Source organism: Schistocerca gregaria, unplaced genomic scaffold (genome assembly GCF_023897955.1).
Source record: "Schistocerca gregaria isolate iqSchGreg1 unplaced genomic scaffold, iqSchGreg1.2 ptg000333l, whole genome shotgun sequence".
In the NCBI taxonomy this organism is placed as follows: domain Eukaryota; kingdom Metazoa; phylum Arthropoda; class Insecta; order Orthoptera; family Acrididae; genus Schistocerca; species Schistocerca gregaria.
This window is the reverse complement of record NW_026061799.1, coordinates 5,701,878-5,718,910: the sequence shown is the minus strand read 5'-3', so window position 1 is coordinate 5,718,910 and position 17,033 is coordinate 5,701,878. Positions and strand designations below refer to the sequence as shown.

At 27.1% G+C, this 17,033-nt stretch overlaps 1 long non-coding RNA gene and 1 pseudogene across 2 annotated transcripts in view; one reads left to right on the top strand and one right to left on the bottom strand.

The window, feature by feature from the left end:
- Nucleotides 1-17,033, bottom strand: part of LOC126306486 (uncharacterized) — a 98,770-nt gene that overhangs the window by 32,663 nt on the left and 49,074 nt on the right. The gene's annotated exons all lie outside the window — the stretch shown is intronic.
- The window catches only part of LOC126306445 (NADH-ubiquinone oxidoreductase chain 5-like), a 325,608-nt pseudogene continuing 318,678 nt past the window's right edge, over nucleotides 10,104-17,033 (top strand).

The window sequence follows — 17,033 nt, the reverse complement described above, 5'->3', positions numbered from 1 at the left end:
GTTCCAAATGATTCAATTTTTCCTCTTTCTTGACATACAATATGTGAAATAATTCCGAACCCCGGTAGAATTAAAATATAAACTTCTGGGTGTCCAAAGAATCAAAATAGATGTTGATATAGAATTGGGTCACCCCCTAATGCAGGGTCAAAGAATGATGTATTTAAATTTCGATCTGTTAATAATATAGTAATAGCTCCTGCTAAAACTGGAAGTGAAAGAAGGAGAAGTAATGCTGTAATAGCTACAGATCATACAAATAAAGGTGTTTGATCTAAAGTTATACTTTCTGATCGTATATTAATTGCTGTTGTAATGAAATTCACTGCACCAAGAATAGATGATACACCTGCTAAGTGCAGTGAAAAAATAGCTAGATCTACTGATGCACCCCTGTGTGCAATAGCTCCTGCTAGAGGAGGGTAAACTGTTCATCCTGTACCAGCACCATTATCTACTATAGAAGATGTAAGAAGAAGGGTTAGTGAAGGTGGTAGTAATCAAAAACTTATATTATTTATTCGTGGAAATGCTATATCTGGTGCACCAATTATTAGTGGAACAAGTCAATTACCAAATCCACCAATTATAATAGGTATTACTATAAAGAAAATTATTACGAATGCGTGAGCTGTAATAATAACATTATAAATCTGGTCATCCCCAATTAGAGATCCGGGTTGGCCAAGTTCAGCACGAATAAGTATTCTTATTGATGTTCCTACTATTCCTGCTCATGCTCCAAATATGAAGTATAAAGTACCAATGTCCTTATGGTTTGTTGAGAATAATCATTTTTGCGGTAAGATGGCTGAATTTTAGTTGGTAGACTGTAAATCTACTTATGAGATGTTTTCTCTCTTATCATATTTAGGTCTTATATTCAATTATGATTCTAGACTGCAATTCTAGAGGTGTAAAATTTTACTAAGGCCTAAAAGATTATTCTTTTAATTATAACTTTGAAGGTTATTAGTTTGATTAACTTAAGTCCTTAGTATAATGAAATTAAGGTTGATGTCGAAATCAATCCTATTGTTGAAATTATTACTGTTATAGGAAGAATGATTCTTGATTTTTGGGACTTTATCTTTATAGATCACGAATTTTCTGTGTATGATATAATTAGAGCTGAGAATCTAATACATATATAGTAGTAGAGTGTAATTGTAGTTAATACAACTATAATAGTTATAATAGTTGTTATATTGTTTTCTATTAATGATTGTATTACAATTCATTTTGGTAAGAATCCAAGGAATGGTGGTAGTCCACCTAAAGATAATAAAGATAAGAATATTATGAATTTATTTTCGGTTTTTATATTTCTGGCTGAATAAATTTGATTTATGAAAAATAAATTTATTTGCTTAAATAATAAAACTATAATTAATCTTAATAGTGAGTAAATAATGAAGTATAGTTCTCAGATGTTTTCTCTGACTGTTAATGATCTAATTATTCAACCTAGATGTCTGATTGATGATTATGCTAAAAGTTGTCGTAAGGATGTTTGATTTAAACCTCCTATTGCCCCAATAATAATTCTTAAGATAATAATTGTTCAAATAAAAGTTCTTAATTGAATACAATAAGATAAGACCATTATTGGGGCGATTTTTTGTCATGTTATTAATGTTAAACAATTATTTCATCTTGATGCTCCTATAACTTCTGGAAATCAGAAATGGAAAGGTGCAGCTCCAATCTTTAATAATAGTCTAGATCTAATTATTATTGATGGGATAAATTCTGTTTCCCATCCCATGGGATATTTTATTTGAATCAGCAAAATTGAAAATAATAATATTGTCGATGCTATTGCTTGGACAATAAAATATTTAATTGATGATTCATTTATTATTATATTTTTATTTCTTGTTAGGAGAGGAATAAATGAAAGTAAGTTGATCTCAAGTCCTATTCAAACCCCAAATCAGGAATTTGATGAAATGGACAGGATCGTTCCTATCATTAATGTTGATAGGAAGAGAAGTTTTGTAGAGTTGTTGGTCATTAAAAAGGAGAGGATTGATACCTCTATAAATGGGGTATGAACCCATTAGCTTGTTTAGCTTACCTTTTTACATTAAGGTGTATGATGCACGTTAGTTTTTGATACTAAAGGAGGTAGTTTAATTCTATCTTATGTAATTTTAATGAAGGTAATTTTATTTACTTTATTTACCCTATCAAGGTAACCCTTTAATCAGGCACTTCATTTATTTAATATAAAAATCGAAAGTTTTTTTTTGAAATTCTTTTATGTATTATTTTGTTTAATTAGGATTAATTTATCCTGCTCATTTTATTTTTTTATATATATATATAATAAATAATTTATATTAATATATTACATTTAATTGAAATTAAAGTATTATAAGTTCATCTTACCATTATCAATTGATTATTTTAATGCAACTATTTACCTAGGATTATAGCTACTTATGTTTTTAGCTTAAAATAGGTTATTATAATATAATATATATAATAATATGTAATTTAATATTTAATATTATTATAATTGGATATAATAAATAAAATTATTAATTTAAATATAAAATATTATAATTAATATAAATAATTATATTAATTATAATAATATAATTATGTAAATTATCTATAATTAGATTATTTAACTAATATATATGAAAGTTAACTTAATATAGAAAAAAGAATTCATATTAATAACATATTATATTAAATTACATAATTGTATAAAATATATTTATTATATTATTTAATCTTTCTTTATTTATTAGTGAAAAGAAAGATTAAATAAGAAAGAATATAATACATTTATTGCTATACATGTTCCATATTAATCTTTAATTATATATAATAGAGAAGTTGTTGTGGTCATACATAGGGGCGTTTCTTTTTTTTTTTGTTAATGTTTGTGGTTTTTTTCTTTTTTTTCTTTAAATATTTGAATCTTTTATTTTTTCCTGAATTAATAGATTTAAAATTTTCTTATTTTTTATTTTTAAAAGTTTTATTCTTGCTTGTTTATTCACTTTTTCTTTGTATTATATGTAAGTTTTGTTAGACTAAATGTTCTTTTTGCAGTAATTTGATTTAATTATCAAGTGATTTTGGATTTAGCAATTGAGTTAGTATCGGCATAATTCGTGCCAGCAGCCGCGGTTATACGATTGATACAAGTGAATATTATTGGTTAAAACAGTTGTTTATATTATTAGGGTTGAAATATAAATTTGTAAGGTGAAATGTTAAAATTTATTTGTGGCCCTTTTTATGAATCTGGGAAATTTAAATAATAAACTAGGATTAGATACCCTATTATTTTAAATGTTAATTATATTTACCAGGGTACTATTAGTTAAGGTCTTTAAACCCAAAGAATTTGGCGGTATCTCATTCCATTCAGAGGAACCTACCCCATGATTGATAATACACGATTTACTCTACTTAATTTATTTGTTTGAATATCTCCGTTATCAGAGAATCTTTTTAGAGTTATAATTCTCAAGATTTATAATTATAAAATATTTCAGGTCAAGGTGCAGCTTATAGTTAAGAGGAGGTGGGTTACAATAGATTTTTGTTTATAACGGATTTGATAGTGAAATACTGTTAATGAAGGTGGATTTGATAGTAATTTAATTTATTTAATTTAACTGATATTGGCTCTGAGATGTGTACACATCGCCCGTCGCTCTCATTATTGATTATTCTATTTTAGTTTAAGGTAGCTTCAATTTAGATGAGATAAGTCGTAACATAGTAGATGTACTGGAAAGTGTATCTAGGAAGAGTTTCAAGATATAACTTATTAGTAAAGTGTTTCATTTACACTGAAAATTTTTCTGTGCAAATCAGGATATCTTGATTATTTATTTTATTATATTTATTTTTTGTTTATTTAATTATTTAATATAAATGATTTTATTGTATTATTGTCTTAGTATATTTTATAGAATTGCTTTTTTAAATTATACTTTATTGGTAATGTAAGTGTTTTATGAAATATTATTTTAAATTTTTTTAAGTAGATTTTATTTATTGTACCTTTTGTATCAGAGTTTATCAAAATTTTAGTATTTATTTTACTTGTCTCGATTTGGGTTGATTTATAAATAATTTATAGTTAATGTATCATAATTATTATTAAATTATTTATAGAAATGAGATGTTAATCGTTTCCCAAGATATCTAGTTTCTTAAGAAAAAATTTAATTTTTTAAAGTTATTTGTTTTTATTTAATTTTTTAAGTAAAAATATTAACTTATTTATTCTTTAAGGGATAAGCTTTGAAGTTAATAACGTATAATTTATTTTATAGAAATATAATAGTAAGCTTTAAACCAGCTATCTTTAAGATTACGTTTTAGTTCATTATTTTTTATTTTGATTTTATAAATATTTTAGGTTTTTTATTAAGATTATTAATTTAATTTTAAAATTTTTGTAATAATGATAGAATTAGTATATTTATTTGTATGAAATTTTTACCTTGTGAACTTATTATAAGGAACTAGGCAAAATTGATTTCCGCCTGTTTATCAAAAACATGTCCTCTTGTTTATATTTTGAGGTCTGGCCTGCTCACTGAGCGTATTTTTAAAGAGCCGCGGTATTTTGACCGTGCAAAGGTAGCATAATCATAAGTCTCTTAATTAGCGGCTGGAATGAATGGCTTGACGAGAAATCAACTGTCTCTTAATAAATTTTTGAATTTAACTTTTGAGTCAAAAGGCTTAAATTCTTCTTTAGGACGAGAAGACCCTATAGAGCTTGACATTTTACTTTTATATAGTTTTTTGTTTGTCTTTCTATATTTAATGATGATGTTTTGTTGGGGTGACATGAAGAATAGATAAACTCTTCATTATTATATCATTTATTTATGTTTGTTATTTTGATCCATAATTTATGATCATAAGATTAAGTTACCTTAGGGATAACAGCGTAATTGTTTTTGAGAGCTCATATCGACAAAGCAGATTGCGACCTCGATGTTGGATTAAGAAAAATTTTGGGTGCAGGAGCCCAATGATTAGGTCTGTTCGACCTTTAAATTCTTACATGATCTGAGTTCAGACCGGCGTGAGCCAGGTCGGTTTCTATCCTAAGATTGTTAACCCATATTAGTACGAAAGGACCATATGGTTAAAATATTTTTTGTTATATTGATTAATATTAATTTATTTACTATTTTGACAGATTAATGTGTTGAATTTAGAATTCATTTATGTAGATTTTTTCTACAAATAGTATTGATACTTTATGATTTATTTATATTTATTTTGAATTTTCTTTTATTGGTTATTTGTGTTTTAATTAGTGTTGCCTTTTTAACTTTATTAGAGCGTAAGGTTTTAGGTTATATTCAGATTCGAAAGGGTCCAAATAAGGTAGGTTTTGTTGGAATTCCTCAGCCATTTAGAGATGCTATTAAGTTAATTTGTAAGGAGCAGCCAATTCCTATTATATCTAATTACCTACTTTATTATTTTTCCCCTGTTTTTAATTTAATGATTTCTTTAGCCGTTTGAGTAATTTTTCCTTATTTAACTTATATGTGTTCTTTTTCTTATGGATTTTTATTTTTTTTATGTTGTAGTAGATTAGGTGTTTATACTGTTATAATTGCTGGTTGATCTTCTAATTCAAATTATTCATTATTAGGTTCTCTTCGTTCTGTTGCTCAAACAATTTCTTATGAAGTTAGTTTAGCTTTAATTTTATTGTCTTTAATTATTTTAATTGGTAGTTTTAATATGTTTGATTTTATAAACTATCAGCTTTATTGTTGATTTATTATTATTTCTTTTCCTTTAGCTTTAGCTTGTTTTGCTTCTTGCTTAGCTGAAACTAATCGTACTCCTTTTGATTTTGCTGAAGGGGAATCTGAGTTAGTTTCAGAATTTAATATTGAGTATGGTGCGGGTGGTTTTACTTTAATTTTTTTAGATGAATATACTAGAATTGTCTTCATAAGAATGTTATTGGCTTTAATTTTTTTGGGCGGTGATTTTTATTCTTTTATATTTTTTATTAAGCTTGCTATTATATCTTTTGGTTTTATTTGGGTTCGTGGAACATTACCACGGTTCCGTTATGATAAATTAATGTACTTAGCTTGAAAAAGTTTTTTACCTTTATCTTTGAATTTTTTTATTTTCTTTGTTGGTTTAAAGATTTTATTTATCTCATTTGTTTAGTGACATTTTTTGAGAAAAGTTAATAGAAGAGTTAAACTTCTAATTTTATGTTTTCAAAACATATGCTTTTCCTAAGCTAATTAACTTTATTCCTTAATTAATTTATCTCATGCGTTTGCGACATGGACATTAATTAAGAAATATGTGAAGTAAATAATTGTTAAGATTTCACCTGTTATAATATAAGGTTCTTCAACAGGTCGTTTACCAATTCACGTTAGTAAGCATACAACAACTACTATAATTCAGAATAAAATTTGATTAATAGGGTAAAATTGAATGCCTCGGAATGGTGTTTTATTATAAAATGGTAAAATTATTAAGATTCTAATTGATAAAAATAATGCAATAACACCTCCTAACTTATTAGGGATAGATCGTAGAATTGCATATGCAAATAGGAAATATCATTCTGGTTGAATGTGAACTGGTGTTACTAGTGGGTTGGCAGGTACAAAGTTATCTGGATCTCCTAATAGGTAAGGATTAATTAAACATAGTATAATTAATAATGATGTTATTATTACAAATGTAATAGAATCCTTAAAGGTAAAGTATGGATGGAATGGAATTTTTTCAATATCTCCATTTAGTCCAAGAGGATTATTAGATCCTGTTTGGTGAAGAAAAAATAAATGAATTGCTGCTATAGCAGCAATAATAAATGGTAATACAAAATGGAATGTGAAGAATCGATTTAATGTTGCATTATCAACAGCGAATCCTCCTCATACTCATTGGACTAAATCTGTTCCTAAGTATGGGATTGCTGATAATAAATTAGTTATTACTGTTGCACCTCAAAAAGATATTTGGCCTCAGGGTAAGACATATCCTATAAATGCAGTTGCTATAACTAAAAATAAAATCACTGTACCAATTATTCAGGTATGTATATATATATAAGATCCATAGTAAATTCCCCATCCTACATGTAAGTAAATACAAATAAAAAATATAGATGCTCCATTTGTGTGTAAGGTTCGGATAATTCAACCATTATTTACGTCTCGGCAGATGTGTACTACACTACTGAATGCTATTTCAATATTTGATGTATAATGTATAGCTAAAAATAGTCCAGTTACGATTTGAATTACCAAACATAACCCTAATAGGGATCCAAAATTTCATCAAAATGAAATATTTGTTGGGGCAGGTAAGTCAATTAAAGAGTTATTAATAATTTTAATTAAAGGATGTCTTAATCGTAAGGGTTTATTCATTAGTAATTATCTTATTTTACGAATAGGTCCCTGATTAATATTGGTGATTTTAACAACTGCTAGTAGTGCTAAAAATAAATAAATTATTATTATTATTGTAATAATGAATGTTGGTCTATTATATAATTTTTCTAAAGATATTGTTATTTCTTGATAATTGATTGAATTATCAATATTTATAGTTTCGGTGTTTTTGAAAAAGTCTATAAATATAGATATATCTAGAATAATTAATATTAATATGATAAATACTCACATTATTAATGTAATAATTATAGTGATTGATTTAGGCTGAAATATTTCGTTTGATGCAATTCTTGTAATGTAAATAAATAATACTAGTATACCACCAAGAAATGTTAAAAATAAAATATATGATAATCAAAATCTTTCTATTATTGTTCCTGTTATTAATCCAACTAGGAAGGTTTGAAGGATAATAAAAAGCATTATTGATATTGGGTGTCTTAATTTAATAAAATTAATATTTATTACATTTGATAATGATATAATTATTATTTTGATCATTTCAGGGGTTAGTTTATTTAAAATACCGGTTTTGGGGACCGATGATGGAAGCTTTTCCACCTCTGAAGTTTTAAAAGTGGGGGCTGGACTTATTTCCGGTTTACAAGACCGGCGTTTTTTTTAAACTATTAAAACTAATGTTTATATTCTCAATTTTTGCTTCTTTATTGATTTATTTTGCTGGTGTTTATGTTTTTTCTTCTAAACGTAAACATTTATTAATGGTTCTTTTGAGATTAGAATACATTGTTCTTTCTTTATTTATGTTAGTTATTGTTTTTCTTATTGAGTTTGATTATGATTAATTTTTTCCTGTTATTTTTTTAGTTTTTTCTGTTTGTGAGGGTGCTTTAGGTCTTTCTATTTTAGTTTCAATAATTCGTTCTCATGGTAATGATTTTTTTAATTCTTTTGGTTTATCTTTATGTTAAAGTATTTATTTATAACTATTTTTTTGATCCCTCTTTGTTTATTAAATAATTGTTGATGGTTGGTTCATTCTTTAATGTTTCTGTCGGGTTTTGTTTTTATAATTTGTGTTTATTCATATGCTGATTTGAATATAATTAGATAATATTTTGGTATTGATTATTTTTCTTTTAGTTTAATTTTACTTAGTTTTTGGATTTGTTCTTTAATAATCACTGCTAGAGGTTCAGTTTATTTAAGTTCATATCATTCTAATTTTTTTGTTTTTATGGTTTTGATTTTAATAATTATGCTTTATTGTTCATTTGCTAGATTAAGTCTTCTTTCTTTTTATATTTTTTTGAGGCTAGATTAGTTCCTACTTTACTTTTAATTTTGGGTTGGGGTTATCAACCTGAGCGTTTGCAGGCTGGTGTTTATTTAATTTTTTATACTTTGGTTGCTAGATTACCTTTATTATTAGTTTTATTTAAGGTTTATGATTTTTCTAATACTTTATATTTTCCTTTATTGGTTGATTTTGGTTCTTATTATTTTATGTTTTATGTATTTATAATTTTGGCTTTTTTAGTTAAGATACCTATGTTTTTGGTTCATTTATGACTTCCTAAGGCTCATGTAGAGGCCCCTATGTCAGGTAGAATAATTCTTGCTGGTGTTTTATTAAAGTTAGGTGGTTATGGTATTTTTCGTGTTATAAAGGTTATTTCTTATTTGGGTTTAAAGTTTAATTATTTTTGATTGTCTTTAGGATTATCTGGGGGTGTTATTGTAAGATTTATTTGTTTTCGTCAGGTTGATTTAAAGTCTTTAATTGCATATTCTTCTGTTGCTCATATAAGAATGGTTATTGGTGGATTGATGACTATGAATTGATGAGGTTGTGTAGGTTCTCTTTCTCTAATGGTTGGTCATGGTTTATGTTCTTCTGGTTTATTTTGTTTATCTAATATTATTTATGAACGTTTAGGTAGACGAAGATTATTAATTAACAAGGGTATAATTAATTTGATGCCAAGAATGGCTTTATGATGATTTCTTTTAAGATCATCAAATATGGCTGCTCCTCCTTCTTTAAATTTGGTAGGTGAAATTAGATTATTAAATAGAATTATATCTTGATCTTCTTTTAGATTCTTTGCTTTGATTTTTTTATCTTTTTTTAGAGCTGTTTATACTTTGTATATATATTCTTATTCTCAGCATGGGAATTATTATTCTGGTGTTTATACTTGTTCTCTTGGTTATTTTCGTGAATATCATCTTTTACTTTTACATTGATTGCCTTTAAATATTCTCTGTTTAAAGGGTGAATATTTCTTTGTTTAGTTTGCTTAAGTATTTTAATTAAAAATATTGTTTTGTGGAATCAATGATATGAAGTTTTTCATCTTAGGCCGTGAATTTATTTTCTATTTGTTCTTTGAGTTTTTTTTCTTTGTTTATTTCGAGAACTATAATTTTTATTTTAGGTATTTATTATTTAATAATTGATTATAGAGTTTTTGTTGAGTGAGAGCTTTTCAATTTAAATGGTTCTATAGTTGTTATAACTTTAATTTTGGATTGAATATCTCTTATTTTTATATCTTTTGTTATATATATTTCTTCTTTGGTTATTTATTATAGAGAGGATTATATATCTGGTGAAAAGAATATAAATCGTTTTATTATTATTGTTTTAATATTTATTCTTTCTATAGGTTTTTTAATTATTAGTCCTACTTTAATTAGAATTTTATTGGGTTGAGATGGTTTAGGTTTAGTTTCTTATTGTTTAGTTATTTATTATCAAAATGTAAAATCTTATAGTGCTGGTATATTAACTGCACTTTCTAATCGTATTGGTGATGTTGCTATTTTAATTTCTATTGCATGAATGTTAAATTTTGGTGGTTGAAATTATATTTATTATTATGATTTTATTTCTAATTCTTTTGAAATAAAGCTCATTACTATATTAATTGTTTTAGCAGCTATAACTAAGAGAGCTCAGATTCCTTTCTCTTCATGACTTCCTGCTGCTACAGCAGCTCCTACTCCTGTTTCTGCTTTAGTTCATTCTTCTACTCTTGTTACTGCTGGTGTTTATTTATTAATTCGTTTTAGACCAATATTGGATACTTATAATTGTGGTTGATTTTCACTTTTAATTGGTTGTATAACTATATTTATGGCTGGATTGGGCGCTAATTTTGAGTTTGATTTAAAGAAGATTATTGCTCTTTCTACTTTAAGACAACTTGGTTTAATAATAAGAATTTTGGCTATAGGTTATCCAAAGCTTGCATTTTTTCATTTATTGGCTCATGCTTTATTTAAGGCATTATTATTTAGATGTGCAGGTTCAATAATTCATAATTTGAAGGATTCTCAGGATATTCGTTTTATAGGATCAATTGTTAATTTCATACCTTTAACTTCAGTTTGTTTTAATGTTTCTAGTTTATCTTTGTGTGGAATACCTTTTTTAGCGGGATTTTATTCAAAGGATTTAATTCTTGAGGTGGTTTGTTTAAGATGAATTAATTGTTTAATTTTTTTTCTTTATTTTTTTTCTACTGGTTTAACTGCTTCTTATTCTTTTCGTTTGTTTTATTATTCAATATCTGGTGATAATAATTTTTATTCTAGATTTTCTTTTGATGATAAGGGTTATTATATTTCATTTGGAATAATTGGTCTATTGTTTGTTGCTGTTTTTGGTGGTAGTCTTTTATCTTGATTAATTTTTCCTATTCCTCATGTGATTGCTTTACCTTATTATTTAAAGTTTTTAACTATTACAGTTGTTATTTTAGGTGCTTATTTAGGTTATCTTATTTCTAATTTTGATTTTTCTCATAATTTATTTTCTTTAAGTATACTTTCTTTTGTTAGATTTGCTGGTTCCATATGATTTATACCTTTTCTTTCAACTAAGTTTATTAGATATATTCCTTTAAAAATAGGTTATTATTCATCTAAGTCATTTGATTATGGTTGAGGTGAATTACTTGGTGGTCAAGGTTTATATAGATTATTTATTTATTTATTTGGTTATATTCAAGGTTGATATGATTCTAATTTCAAGATTTATCTTTTAACTTTTATTTTTTGAATATTTATTTTGGTAATATTGTTTTTCGTTTACTTAAATAGCTTATAATTAGAGCGTGACACTGAAGATGTTAAGGAAGTATTTTTACTTTTAAGTATTTATAAATATAGATATATTATTTTTACAGTGAAAATGTAATGTTTTATTTAAACTATATAAATTTTAGAAATGTTAACGGAGTTTAACCGCTAATATAAAAAGTTAGCAGCTTTCATATTGGCTTTACATTTCCTTAATTGGAACTATTATAGTTCAATTATATTATTAACAGTAATACGCCTCTTTTTGGCTTCAATTAATAAGAATAAGGGTAGTACATACCAATCTTCCAGGTCGAAACTGACTGCAATATTTCGCTTCTTATTCTATTTAAGGTTGATTGATAATATCAATACTTTTTGAATGCAACCCAAATGTTATATTTAACTACAACCCTTTATTCTGCTCATTGTAATGCTCCTTGGTTTCATTCATGGTATAGTCCTCCTAATAGAACTAGAATAAAAAATATTGTTGATACTGTTCAGATTATAATGTCTGAAGTTTTAAAAATAATTACAATTGGTAGAATTAGTGCAATTTCTACATCAAAAATTAAAAAGATTACTGCGATTAGGAAGAATCGTATTGAGAATGGTATTCGTGCTGATCTTTTTGGATCAAACCCACATTCAAATGGTGATCTTTTTTCTCGATCATTAATTAATTTTTTTGATAGTGTTGTTGCCAGGATTATAACAATTATTGGAATAATAAATCTAATGAAAACTCTTGTTGATAGAATTAGAATTGTTTTTCTTGATTTATATCAAGCTTTCTGATTGGAAGTCAAATGTACTATTTATACTAGAAAAACAATTATCTACCTCATCAATAAATAGAGATATATAAGAATAATCATACTACGTCTACGAAGTGTCAGTATCATGCTGCTGCTTCAAATCCAAAGTGATGTCTTGGTGAAAATTGATTTATTGAGTGTCGAAGTAGACATGTTGATAAAAAGATTGTTCCAATAATTACGTGTAAACCATGGAATCCTGTTGCAACAAAGAATGTTGATCCATAAACTGCATCTGCAATGGTAAAAGGTGCTTCTCAATATTCATATGCTTGAAGTATTGTAAAGTATAGTCCTAATAACACTGTGAAGAATAATCCTTGTAATGCTTGAGTATGATTAGATTCCATTAAACTATGATGTGCTCATGTTACTGTTACTCCTGATGCTAAAAGAATAGCTGTATTAAGTAATGGAATTTGTATAGGGTTAAAGGGTTGAATTCCTATTGGAGGTCATAGTATTCCTAGTTCAATTGTTGGTGCTAATCTTCTTCTAAAGAATGCTCAAAAAAAAGAAACGAAAAATAATACCTCTGATGCCATAAATAAAATTATTCCTCATCGTAATCCAATTGATACAAATCCTGTATGTAATCCTTGATATGTTCCTTCTCGTACTACATCTCGTCATCATTGAATTATAGTTAGTAGGGTAATTCCAAATCCAATTATGAATAAGTTAATATTAAATAGGTGGAATCATTTTGCTAGTCCTGATACTAGGACTATTGCTCCAATTGCTCCTGTTAATGGTCAAGGTCTATAGTCTACTAAGTGGAATGGGTGGTTTGAGTGAGTTGTTAACATAGGTTTAATATACTTCTCTAGAATATAGAGTTCTTAGAATTGAGAAAACATAGGCTTGAATTATTGCTACTGCTGATTCTAGAATTAATAGAAGTATTTGTCCAATAATTAGTAATGAGATTAAGTTTATTGCTATAGATGGTCCTGTGTTTCCTAATAAGGTTAATAATAAGTGTCCTGCAATTATATTTGCTGCCAACCGTACTGCTAATGTACCTGGTCGAATAACATTACTAATTGTTTCAATTAGTACTATAAATGATATTAATGCAGGCGGTGTACCTTGTGGTACAAGGTGTGTAAATATATGATTAGTATGGTTAATTCATCCAAATAATATAAATCTTAGCCATATAGGTAGGGCAATTGCAAATGTTAATGCTAAATGTCTTGTTCTAGTAAAAATATAAGGGAATAATCCTATGAAATTGTTAAATAATATTATAATAAAAATTGAGATGAAAATGAATGTTGTTCCATTAAATGATTTTGGTCCAAGAAGTGTTTTAAATTCAATATGTAAGGTTAAATTTAGTTTATTTCAGATAATGTTAATTCGTGATGGTGTAAGTCAAAATAGTGATGGGATTAATAATAGTCCTAGAAATGTTCTAGTTCAATTTAATGATAAATTAAAGATGTTAGTTGATGGGTCAAATGTTGAGAATAGATTTGTTATCATTTTCAATTTAAGTTTTTTATTTCAATTGTTCCTTTTTCTGCTCTTTTAATAAGGTTAGGTTTAAATGAGAAGAAGTTTATTTGATTAAACAAGATTAATGTAGCTGAAAATATAATGAATAGTGAGAATCATATAAGAGGGGATATTTGAGGGATTTGGATATAATTTCCCCATCAGAAGTAGTCGTTAATTTACTATTATTTGGTTTAAGAGACCATTACTTACTTTCAGTCATCTGATAAATTTCAAGGTGTACTAATTTTTTTTAGTTACTTTAGATTGACACTCTAATGTTATTTATTTTAACTAACTCCTTAAATTATCTTAGATAATCACTTAATAAATAAATTTACTGAAGTTCTTTCAATTACAATTGGTATAAATCTGTGGTTTGCTCCACAGATTTCTGAGCATTGTCCAAAGAATAATCCAGGTCGATTTATTGTGAATGTTCCTTGATTTAACCGACCTGGCGTTGCATCAATTTTAACCCCTAATGCAGGAACTTCTCATGAGTGAAGAACATCTGATGCTCTTGTTAATACTCGTACTTCTGTATTTATTGGTAGGATTGTTCGGTTATCTACATCTAGTAGTCAGAATCCATCTATTTCTAGGTCTTGTTCTGGTGTTATATAAGTGTCAAATTCTACGTCTATGAAGTCTGAATATTCATATCTTCAATATCATTGTCGTCCAATGGTTTTAATTGTAATTATTGCATCTACTGAATCATCAAGTAAATATAATAGTCGTAATGATGGAAGGGCAATAAAAATTAATGTAATTGCTGGTAAAGCTGTTCAGATTGTTTCAATTAAATGTCCATGAAGTATATTACGTTTAGTATAGGCAATAAGTAAGATATAACTTAGGGCATAACCTACAATTACTGTAATTAATAATAATACGACCATAGTATGATCATGAAAGAATGATAATTGCTCCATTAATGGTGAAGCTCCATCTTGAAGAGATAAATTTGATCATGTTGCCATTAATAAATATTTTCTAATAAAAGGTCAAACCTTTATTTGTAGAGCTTAAATCTACTGCACTAATCTGCCATATTAGAATCTAGAGATTAATGGTAATTCTGAGTAACTATGTTCTGCAGGAGGGTTATTTTGTAGTCATTCTGTTGATCTTCTTATGTTAGCTCTAAATATAATTGCTCGGTTTGTAATCATTCTTTCTCATATAATTACAATGAATATAATGATTCCTACAATAGAAGTTGTAGACCTAATTCTTGATACTACGTTTCATGATGTATATGCGTCTGGGTAGTCAGAGTATCGTCGAGGTATTCCTGCTAATCCTAGGAAGTGTTGAGGAAAGAATGTTAAATTTACTCCAATGAATATAATTGTAAATTGGATTTTTAATCATGTATTATTTATAGTTAATCCTATAAATAGTGGATATCATTGAATGACACCTCCTATAATTGCAAATACTGCTCCTATAGATAATACATAATGAAAGTGGGCTACTACATAATATGTATCATGTAATACAATATCAAGTGATGAATTTGCTAATACTAATCCTGTTAATCCACCAATTGTAAATAGGAAAATAAATCCTAGAGCTCATAATAATGGTGGATTGAACTTCAATTTAGTTCCATATAATGTAGCTAATCTTCTAAATACCTTAATTCCTGTAGGTACAGCAATAATTATTGTTGCTGATGTAAAATATGCTCGTGTGTCAACATCCATTCCTACTGTAAATATATGATGTGCTCATACAATAAATCCTATTAGTCCAATTGATAGTATAGCATAAATTATACCTAATGTTCCAAATGATTCAATTTTTCCTCTTTCTTGACATACAATGTGTGAAATAATTCCGAACCCCGGTAGAATTAAAATATAAACTTCTGGGTGTCCAAAGAATCAAAATAGATGTTGATATAGAATTGGGTCACCCCCTCCTGCAGGGTCAAAGAATGATGTATTTAAATTTCGATCTGTTAATAATATAGTAATAGCTCCTGCTAAAACTGGAAGTGAAAGAAGGAGAAGTAATGCTGTAATAGCTACAGATCATACAAATAAAGGTGTTTGATCTAAAGTTATACTTTCTGATCGTATATTAATTGCTGTTGTAATGAAATTCACTGCACCAAGAATAGATGATACACCTACTAAGTGCAGTGAAAAAATAGCTAGATCTACAGATGCACCCCCGTGTGCAATAGCTCCTGCTAGAGGAGGGTAAACTGTTCATCCTGTACCAGCACCATTATCTACTATAGAAGATGTAAGAAGAAGGGTTAGTGAAGGTGGTAGTAATCAAAAACTTATATTATTTATTCGTGGAAATGCTATATCTGGTGCACCAATTATTAGTGGAACAAGTCAATTACCAAATCCACCAATTATAATAGGTATTACTATAAAGAAATTTATTACGAATGCGTGAGCTGTAATAAAAACATTATAAATCTGGTCATCCCCAATTAGAGATCCAGGTTGGCCAAGTTCAGCACGAATAAGTATTCTTATTGATGTTCCTACTATTCCTGCTCATGCTCCAAATATGAAGTATAAAATACCAATGTCCTTATGGTTTGTTGAGAATAATCATTTTTGCGGTAAGATGGCTGAATTTTAGGTGGTAGACTGTAAATCTACTTATGAGATGTTTTCTCTCTTATAATATTTAGGTCTTATATTCAATTATGATTCTAGACTGCAATTCTAGAGGTGTAAAATTTTACTAAGGCCTAAAAGATTATTCTTTTAATTATAACTTTGAAGGTTATTAGTTTGATTAACTTAAGTCCTTAGTATAATGAAATTAAGGTTGATGTTGAAATCAATCCTATTGTTGAAATTATTACTGTTATAGGAAGAATGATTCTTGATTTTTGGGACTTTATCTTTATAGATCACGAATTTTCTGTGTATGATATAATTAGAGCTGAGAATCTAATACGTATATAGTAGTAGAGTGTAATTGTAGTTAATACAACTATAATAGTTATAATAGTTGTTATATTGTTTTCTATTAATGATTGTATTACAATTCATTTTGGTAAGAATCCAAGGAATGGTGGTAGTCCACCTAAAGATAATAAAGATAAGAATATTATGAATTTAATTTCGGTTTTTATATTTCTGGCTGAATAAATTTGATTTATGAAAAATAAATTTATTTGCTTAAATAATAAAACTATAATTAATCTTAATAGTGAGTAAATAATGAAGTATAG